Here is a 10,385-nt window from a genome sequence, read left to right as displayed (position 1 = left end):
TCTTCAAACTATTTTTGATATTCAGTCACCGTAAAAGTTTGTTTCAGCTCTTTAAGAGCCGCTTTAGGGTCATAAAAATAATTCTAGCCAAATCTGATTAACAAAGCATTCAAAAAATTCTCCTAGGTATATTGAATATTATTGTTAATTACCCATCTATACCAAGAATAAGCAGATCCATTAAGATAGAAAAAAAGAATACATACCCTCATATCATTGGGCACTAAGTACCACTCAAAGTGCTCACGAGCTTTGAACACCCATTCCTCCACCCGATCTCCATCAAACAATGGTAGTTTAGGTTTGTATGTTTGATTCAATAGCAGACAAGAGCTTAAACCCCAATGGGTTTGGGAACCACGAGAGATTGCTTCTTTATCGGGTTCAGGCTCGATCCATTTCATTTTCAAAGATTCTTTCAACATAGTTTGAATTTCATGTATTGAATTTTCTAACCCATTCATGCGTTCACTGCAGCTTCTAAGCTGCCTAGCCATTTCTATAAGACCACGTTGCAATGCAGTAATTTCTGCCTGGTGGGTGAGTTCATTCGGATTAACCATTCCCTCTTAATGAAAGCACCAAATGATAGACCCAAAATATGTAATGTAGTGAAATTAAATTAAAAAGGAATTGTATTGATGAGATAATAGGTGTATTGATAAGATGAGAAAAAGATGGATTTAGAAAAGACGATACAGAGAATCTGCCCCTATTCGAGTTGGGTGCTCACTCTAATTCACTCAAGAATCCACTAAATTCTCCAACTAAATTTCTATTACATTTTTCTCAATATAAACTCCTCTTATATCGATTGAGTACATAATCTTTCTTCCAAGTGGGCTTATTCCTGGTCCTAGGAGCAATAGGTTCAGCTTCAATTGGCCCAATCTCTAAATCCTCTACTACTGCAGGGCTATTGTCATCTTCATTTGGGCTTAGAGAGCTATCAAAAGAAAAGAGTGTTGAACTTGCATTGAAAGACAGGAAAAATAATAGAATTGGAGAAATGATCAAGCTAACTATATATTAACAAAATATATTTTGATTATTAATAAATTTAAATATAATTTAATATTTATTAACACACTTTTTGATGTTTGTTCAATTGTGTGTTCATATACTAAATAATTCTAGTTAAGTAATAAAAGTAAATTAGAATTCTTCCAAACTTAAGAAAGTCAAAATTTAAATGAAAACAATCTCGAGGTTAAATTGAGTAATCTGATTACTTCTGAAGCTATCTAGCTACTATAGAAGTGAGATTGTACACTTCAAAAGTTTGATTCTACTTTTACTTGGAAAATTACAGAAAGCGAAAAATCACTTACTTTAGAAAAGCGTTCATGCTTCTAACGTTTAAATTTAAAGTGTATTCAAGAAGTTAAGTTGTTTGGAGAATCTTTTTCTTTAACTTGGAACTAAAATACATTCTTGTAAATCTGAGACTAAATATCTTAATATGTCTATATGTCTGAACAAGTCTCATAGGCTCAATCTTCGAATTGTGTTAACAACTTTAACTTTTCGGTTTATATTGTAAGTTTCATATGCATCAGTTTCTCATTATATCTTGATTCGGTAGTGATCTCTAATTTTAAGAATGCTTAAGAAAGAAGATATAACATTCTTACACTAATAGAAAATTTATTATTATAGACGTATATTTTTTACAGATTTTATTCCACAGAAATACAAACAGATTTTGCGAGAAATTTTTGTCGGAAAGAAAAAAATGAATAAGCATGATTTTACATATGGAAAAAAATATGTCGATACTTCTGTCGAAAAATTAGTATGTTTTCATGAAAAATTATTGCCGACAGAAAATCTGTCTATATTTAAATAATCAAAATGTTATGTTTTAATTAAATTTTTATAGAAAGAAATTCTGTTTGTAATTTAAAATATTCCGTTGAAAATATTGAAATAAGGTTTGGCATTACGTGTGCTCCTCATTTCACACAATACTCCCCGCGCCTCCTTACCATCCCCTCCAAATGCTCCATTGGTGGCACCTTTCAGCCTTACTGGTGCACGAAATTGTTATCAATACTTTTCAAAACATAAACAATCCCTAGTAATGGCTCCAAAGACTTGGTGCTCAATACCATGGCATAAACACAACTTCGCACAACTAACCAGCAAGTGCACTGGGTCGTCCAAGTAATAAACCTTACGCGAGTAAGGGTCGATCCCACGGAGATTGGTGGTATGAAGCAAGCTATGGTCATCTTGTAAATCTTAGTCAGGCAGACTCAATTGGGTATAGTGATGAACGAAAATAACATAAAAGATAAAGATAGGGATACTTATGTACATCATTGGTGTAAGAGCTTCAGACAAGTGTATGAAGATGCCTTCCCTTCCGTCTCTCTGCTTTCCTAATGTCTTCATCCAATCCTTCTTACTCCTTTCCATGGCAAGCTCGTGTAGGGTTTCACCGTTGTCAATGGCTACCTCCCATCCTCGCAGTGAAAGCTAATGCACGCACTCTGTCACAGTACTGCCAATCACCGGTTTGGTTCCCTCCCCTACCGGAATAGAATCCCTCTTTTGCGTCTGTCACTAACGCCCAGTAGGTTACAGGTTTGAAGCACGTCACAGTCATTCAATCATTGAATCCTACTCAGAGTACCACAGACAAGGTTAGACCTTCCGGATTCTCTTGAATGCCGCCATCAGTTCTTGCCTATACCACGAAGACTCTGATCTCACGGAATGGCTGGCTCGTTTGTCAGGCGAGCACTCGGTTGTCAGGCGATCAACCATGCATCATGCAATCAGAAATCCAAGAGATATTCACCAAGCCTCGAATGCTTGTAGAACAAGAATGGTTGTCAGTCACCTTGTTCATAGGTGAGAATGATGATGAATGTCAATCATCACCTTCATCAGATTGAAGAACAAGTGATATCTTGGACAAAGAACAAGCGGAATTGAATAGAAGAACAATAGTAATTGCATTAATACTTGAGGTACAGCAGAGCTCCACACCTTAATCTATGGTGTGTAGAAACTCCACCGTTGAGAATACATAAGAACAAGGTCTAGGCATGGCCGAATGGCCAGCCTCCCAAAGTGAGTTCAATCATCAAAACATGATCAAAAGACTCTCTATATCTATTACAATAGTAAAAGGTCCTACTTATAGAAAACTAGTAGCCTAAAGAAGAGTAAATGACATAAAAATCCACTTCCGGGCCCACTTGGTGTGTGCTTGGGCTGAGCAATGAAGCATTTTCGTGTAGAGACTTGTCTTGGAGTTAAACGCCAGCTTTTATGCCAGTTTGGGAGTTTAACTCCCAATCAGGTGCCAGTTCCGGCGTTTAACGCTGGAATTTCTTGAGGTGACTTTGAACGCCGGTTTGGGCCATCAAATCTTGGGCAAAGTATGGACTATCATATATTGCTGGAAAGCCCAGGATGTTTACTTTCCAACGCCGTTGAGAGCGCGCCAATTGGGCTTCTGTAGCTCCAGAAAATCCACTTCGAGTGCAGGGAGGTCAGAATCCAACAGCATCTGCAGTCCTTTTTAGTCTCTGGATCAGATTTTTGCTCAGGTCCCTCAATTTCAGCCAGAAAATACCTGAAATCACAGAAAAACACACAAACTCATAGTAAAGTCCAGAAAAGTGAATTTTAACTAAAAACTAATAAAAATATACTAAGAACTCAACTAAAACTACTAAAAACATACTAAAAACAATGCCAAAAAGCGTACAAATTATCCGCTCATCACAACACCAAACTTAAATTGTTGCTTGTCCCCAAGCAACTAAAGATCAAATAAGATAAAAAGAAGAGAACATGCAATGAACTCCAAAAACATCTATGAAGATCAGTATTAATTAGATGAGCGGGGCTTTTAGCTTTTTGCCTCTGAATAGTTTTGACATCTCACTTTATCCTTTGGAACTCAGAATGATTGGCTTCTTTAGGAACTCAGAATCCAGATAGTGTTATTGATTCTCCTAGTTAAGTATGATGATTCTTGAACACAGCTACTTTATTGAGTCTTGGCTGTGGCCCAAAGCACTCTGTCTTCCAGTATTACCACCGGATACATACATGCCACAGACACATAATTGGGTGAACCTTTTCAGATTGTGACTCAGCTTTGCTAAAGTCCCCAATTAGAGGTGTCCAGGGTTCTTAAGCACACTCTTATTGCCTTGGATCACAACTTTATTTCTTTCTTTCTCTTTCTCTTTTTTTTTTCTTTTCTCTCTTTTTTTTTTCGTTTGCTTTTTTTTTTTGTATTCACTGCTTTTTCTTGCTTCAAGAATCATTTTTATGATTTTTCAGATCCTCAGTAACATGTCTCCTTTTTCATCATTCTTTCAAGAGCCAACATTCATGAACCACAAATTCAAAAGACATATGCACTGTTCAAGCATACATTCAGAGAACAAAAGTGTTGCCACCACATCAAAATAATTAAACTGTTATAAAATTCAAAATTCATGCAATTCTTTTCCTTTTCAATTAAGCACGTTTTTATTTAAGAAAGGTGATGGATTCATAGGACATTCATAACTTTAAGACATAGACACTAAGACACTAATGATCATAAGACACAAACATGGATAAACATAAGCACTAAAATTCGAAAAACAGAAGAATAAAGAACAAGGAAATCAAGGAACAGGTCCACCTTAGTGATGGCGGCTCTTCCTTCCTCTTGAAGGTCCTATGGAGTGCTTGAGCTCCTCAATGTCTCTTCCTTGCCTTTGTTGCTCCTCTCTCATGATTCTTTGATCTTCTCTTATTTCATGGAGGAGAATGGAGTGTTCTTGATGCTCCACCCTTAGTTGTCCCATGTTGGAACTCAATTCTCCTAGGGAGGTGTTTAGTTGCTCCCAATAGTTTTGTGGAGGAAAGTGCATCCCTTGAGGCATCTCAGGGATCTCATGATGAGAGGGGTCTCTTGTGTGCTCCATCCTTTTCTTGGTAATGGGCTTGTCCTCATCAATGGTGATTTCTCCCTCTATGTCAACTCCAACTGAATAACAGAGGTGACAAATGAGGTGAGGAAAGGCTAACCTTGCTAAGGTAGAGGACTTATCCGCCACCTTGTAGAGTTCTTGGGCTATGACCTCATGAACTTCCACTTCTTCTCCAATCATGATGCTATGGATCATGATGGCCCGGTCTAAAGTAACTTCTGACCGGTTGCTAGTGGGAATGATTGAGCGTTGGATAAACTCCAACCATCCTCTAGCCACGGGTTTGAGGTCATGCCTTCTCAATTGAACCGGCTTGCCTCTTGAATCTCTCTTCCATTGTGCGCCCTCTTCACATATGACTGTGAGAACTTGGTCCAACCTTTGATCAAAGTTGACCCTTCTTGTGTAAGGATGTTCATCTCCTTGCATCATAGGCAAGTTGAACGCCACCCTCACACTTTCCGGACTAAAATCCAAGTATTTCCCCCGAACCATAGTAAGATAATTCTTTGGATCCGGGTTCATACTTTGATCATGATTCTTGGTGATCCATGCATTGGCATAGAACTCTTGAACCATCAAGATTCCAACTTGTTGAATGGGGTTGGTAAGTACTTCCTAACCTCTTCTTTGGATCTCATGGCGGATCTCCGGATATTCACCCTTTTTGAGTGAAAAGGGGACCTCGGGGATCACCTTCTTCAAGGCCACAACTTCATAGAAGTGGTCTTGATGCACCCTTGAGATGAATCTATCCATCTCCCATGACTCGGAGGTGGAAGCTTTTGCCTTCCCTTTCCTCTTTCTAGAGGTTTCTCCGGCCTTGGATGCCATAATGGTTATGGAAAAATGAAAAAGCAACGCTTTTACCACACCAAACTTAAAATGTTTGCTCGTCCTCGAGCAAAAGAAGAAAGAAGAGAGGAGAAGAAGAAGAAATGAGGAAGGGGGGAATGGCTTAGTGTATTCGGCCAAGGAGGGGGAGAAGTGGTGTTTTGGTTGTGTGAAAATGAAGGAGTGAAGAAGGGTATTTATAGGAGAGAGGGGAGATGGGGTTCGGCCATATTGGGTGGGTTTGGGAGGGGAAGTGGTTTGAATTTGAAGGGTGAGGTTGGTGGGGTTTTATGAAGGATGGATGTGAGTGGTGAAAAGAAAGATGGGATTTGATAGGTGAAGGGTTTTTGGGGAAGAGGTGTTGAGGTGATTGGTGAATGGGGGAAGAAGAGAGAGAGTGGTGGTGGGGCTGGTGGGGATCCTGTGGGGTCCACAGATCCTGTGGTGTCAAGGAAAAGTCATCCCTGCACCAAATGTTGCTCAAAATCACGTTTTGAGCCATTTCTGGCGTTAAACGCCGGGCTGGTGCCCATTCCTGGTGTTTAACGCCAGGTTCTTGCCCTTTTCTGGCGTTTAACGCTAGTCTGGTGCCCCTTTCTGGCGTTAAACACCCAGAATGGTGCCAGACTGGGCGTTAAACGCCCAACTGCTAGGCTTACTGGCGTTTGAACGCCAGCAGCATCTTCCTCCAGGGTGTGCTGTTTTTCTTCCTGTTTTTCATTTTGTTTTTGCTTTTTCAATGGATTTTGTGACTTCTTATGATCATCAACCTACAAAAAACATAAAATAACAAAAGAAACTATATAAATTATAATCATTGGGTTGCCTCCCAACAAGCGCTTCTTTAATGTCAGTAGCTTGACAGAGGGCTCTCATGGAGCCTCACAGATACTCAGAGCAATGTTGGAACCTCCCAACACCAAACTTAGAGTTTGAATGTGGGGTTTCAACACCAAACTTAGAGTTTGGTTGTGGCCTTCCAACACCAAACTTAGAGTTTGACTGTGGGGGCTCTTCTTGACTCTGATTTGAGAGAAGCTCTTCATGCTTCATCTCTATGGTGACAGAGGGATATCCTTGAGCCTTAAACACAAAGGATTCTTCATTCACTTGAATGATCAGTTCACCTCTATCAACATCAATCACAGCTTTTGCTGTGGCTAGGAAGGGTCTGCCAAGGATGATGGTTTCATCCATGCACTTCCCAGTCTCTAGGACTATGAAATCAGCAGGAATGTAATGGTCTTCAACCTTTACCAAAACATTCTCTACAAGTCCATGAGCTTGTTTTCTTGAGTTGTCTGCCATCTCTAATGAGATTTTTGCAGCTTGTACCTCAAAGATCCCTAACTTCTCCATTACTGAGAGAGGCATGAGGTTTACACTTGACCCTAAGTCACACAGAGCCTTCTTGAAGGTCATGGTGCCTATGGTACAAGGTATGGAAAACTTCCCAGGGTCTTGTCTCTTTTGAGGTAATTTCTGCCTAGACAAGTCATCCAGTTCTTTGGTGAGCAAAGGAGGTTCATTCTCCCAAGTCTCATTTCCAAATAACTTGTCATTTAGCTTCATGATTGCTCCAAGGTATTTAGCAACTTGCTCTTCAGTGACATACTCATCCTCTTCAGAGGAAGAATACTCATCAGAGCTCATGAAAGGCAGAAGTAAGTCCAATGGAATCTCTATGGTCTCATTTTGAGTCCCAGATTCCCATGGTTCCTCATTGGGGAACTCATTGGAGGCTAGTGCACGCCCATTGAGGTCTTCCTCAGTGGCGTTCACTTCCTCCCCTTCCTCTCCAAATTCGGCCATATTGATGCCTTTGCACTCTCCTTTTGGATTTTCTTCTGTGTTGCTTGGAAGAGTACTTGGAGGGAGTTCAGTAACTTTCTTGCTCAGCTGTCCCACTTGTGCCTCCAAATTTCTAATGGAGGACCTTGTTTCATTCATGAAACTTTGAGTGGTTTTAATTAGATCAGAGACCATGGTTGCTAAGTCAGAGGGATTCTGCTTAGGATTCTCTGTCTGTTGCTGAGAAGATGATGGAAAAGGTTTGCCATTGTTAAACCTGTTTCTTCCACCATTATTATTGAAACCTTGTTGAGGTCTCCCTTGATTCTTCCATGAGAAATTTGGGTGATTTCTCCATGAAGAATTATAGGTGTTACCATAGGGTTCTCCTAGGTAATTCACCTCTTCTATTGAAGGGTTCTCAGGATCATAAGCTTCTTCCTCAGATGAAGCATCCTTAGTACTGCTTGGTGCATTTTGCATTCCAGACAGACTTTGAGAAATCAAATTGACTTGTTGAGTCAATATCTTGTTCTGAGCCAAAATGGCATTCAGAGCATCAATCTCAAGAACTCCTTTCTTCTGACTTGTCCCATTGTTCACAGGATTCCTTTCAGAAGTGTACATGAATTGGTTATTTGCAACCATTTCAATGAGCTCTTGAGCCTCTGTAGGCGTCTTCTTCAGATGAAGAGATCCTCCAGCAGAGCTATCCAAAGACATCTTGGATAGTTCAGAGAGACCATCATAGAAAATACCTATGATGCTCCATTCAGAAAGCATGTCAGAAGGACATTTTCTGATCAATTGTTTGTATCTTTCCCAAGCTTCATAGAGGGATTCACCATCCTTCTGTCTGAAGGTTTGGACTTCCACTCTAAGCTTACTCCATTTTTGGGGTGGAAAGAACTTTGCCAAGAAGGTATTGACTAGCTTTTCCCAAGAGTCCAGGCTTTCTTTAGGTTGAGAGTCCAACCATATTCTAGCTCTGTCTCTTACAGCAAAAGGGAATAGCATCAGTCTATAGACCTCAGGGTCAACCCCATTAGTCTTGACTGTGTCACAGATTTGCAAGAATTCAGCTAAGAACTGATGAGGATCTTCCATTGGAAGTCCAGGGAACTTGCAATTCTGTTGCATTAGAGAAACTAATTGAGGCTTAAGCTCAAAGTTGTTTGCTCCAATGGCAGGGATAGAGATGCTTCTCCCATAGAAGTCGGGAGTAGGTGCAGTAAAGTCACCCAGCACCTTCCTTGCATTATTGGCATTGTTGTTGTTTTCGGCTGCCATGGGTTCTTCTTCTTTGAAGAATTCGGTCAGGTCCTCAACAGAGAGTTGTGCCTTAGCTTCTCTTAGCTTCCGCTTCAAGGTCCTTTCGGGTTCAGGGTCAGCTTCAACAAGAATGCCTTTGTCTCTGCTCCTGCTCATATGAAAGAGAAGAGAACAAGAAAGTGTGGAATTCTCTATGTCACAGTATAGAGATTCCTTAAGGTGTCAGAGGAAAAGAGAAATAGAAAGAAGAAGGAGAAGAAGAATTCGAACTTTACTTAGATAAGGTTCGAATTGTGCATTGAGAAGGAGTGGTACTCCATAAATAGAAGGATGTGAGAAGGAGGGAAGAGAATTTTCGAAAATTAATTAAAATATTTTGAAAACATTTTTGAAAAACACTAATTGATTTTCGAAAATAAAAGTGGAAAAGAAATCAAGTGATTTTTGAAAAAGATTTTTAAATTAGAAATCAAAAAGATTTGATTGAAAACTATTTTGAAAAAAAAGTGGTTAAGAAGATATGATTGGTTTTTAAAAAGATGTGATTGAAAAGATATGATTTGAAAACAATTTTAAAAAGATATGATTTGAAAACAATTTTAAAAAGATTTGATTTTAAAAATTAATGACTTGCCTAACAAGAAAAGATATGATTCAAACATAAAACCTTCCTCAACAGAAAAGGCAAAAAATGTTTAATCAAATCATTAATTGTTAGTAAGTATCTTTGAAAAAGGAAAGAAATTGATTTTGAAAACATTTGATTGAAAAGATATGATTTGAAAAAGATTTGATTTTGAAAAACTTTGAAAACTTGAAAAAAATTGATTTGAAAACAAAATCTTCCCCCTAGCACCATCCTGGCGTTAAACGCCCAGAATGGTATCCATTCTGGCGTTTAACGCCCAAAATGCACCCTTTTTGGGCGTTAAACGCCCAACCAGGTACCCTGGCTGGCGTTTAAACGCCAGTCTGCCTTCTTCACTGGGCATTTTCGAATGCCCAGCTTTTTCTGTATAATTCCTCTGCAGTATGTTCTGAATCTTCAATTCTCTGTATTATTGACTTGAGAAGACACAAAGTAAAAAATATTTTTGGATTTTTTAATAATCAAAATGCAACAAGAATCAAATAACAATGCATGCAAGACACCAAACTTAGCAGTTTGTATACTATTGACACTATATGAGACACATAAACACTCAAGTCAAAAGAATTCAAAGATCAGAGTAAGAAATCATCAAGAATTACTTGAAGATCCTTAAGACACATGAATGCATGCAATTGACACCAAACTTAAGATGAGACACTAGACTCACGCAAGAAACATCAAATATTTTTTGTTTTTATGGTTTTTGTGAATTTTTTTGTGATTTTCGAAAATTAAGTAGAAAAAGATATCAAAATTCTTAATGAGAATTCCAGGAATCAGTGCAATGCTAGTCTAAGACTCCGGTCCAGGAATTAGACATGGCTTCACAGCCAGCCAAGCTTTCAAAGAAAGCTTCGGTCCAAAACACTAGACATGGCCAAAGGCCA

The 10,385-nt window shown here is 39.0% G+C and overlaps 1 non-coding gene across 1 annotated transcript; it reads left to right on the top strand.

Annotated features, from left to right (window-relative positions):
* Positions 1–8,351: 8,351 nt before the first annotated feature.
* On the top strand, positions 8,352–8,459 carry LOC130964290 (small nucleolar RNA R71). The gene has a single exon (XR_009080391.1). It is a non-coding gene; the product is annotated as a small nucleolar RNA R71 (small nucleolar RNA).
* The last annotated feature ends 1,926 nt before the right edge of the window (positions 8,460–10,385 follow it).

Source organism: Arachis stenosperma, chromosome 2 (assembly GCF_014773155.1).
Source record: "Arachis stenosperma cultivar V10309 chromosome 2, arast.V10309.gnm1.PFL2, whole genome shotgun sequence".
Classification (NCBI taxonomy): Eukaryota; Viridiplantae; Streptophyta; class Magnoliopsida; order Fabales; family Fabaceae; genus Arachis; species Arachis stenosperma.
This window is presented reverse-complemented; position numbering and strand designations above follow the sequence as displayed.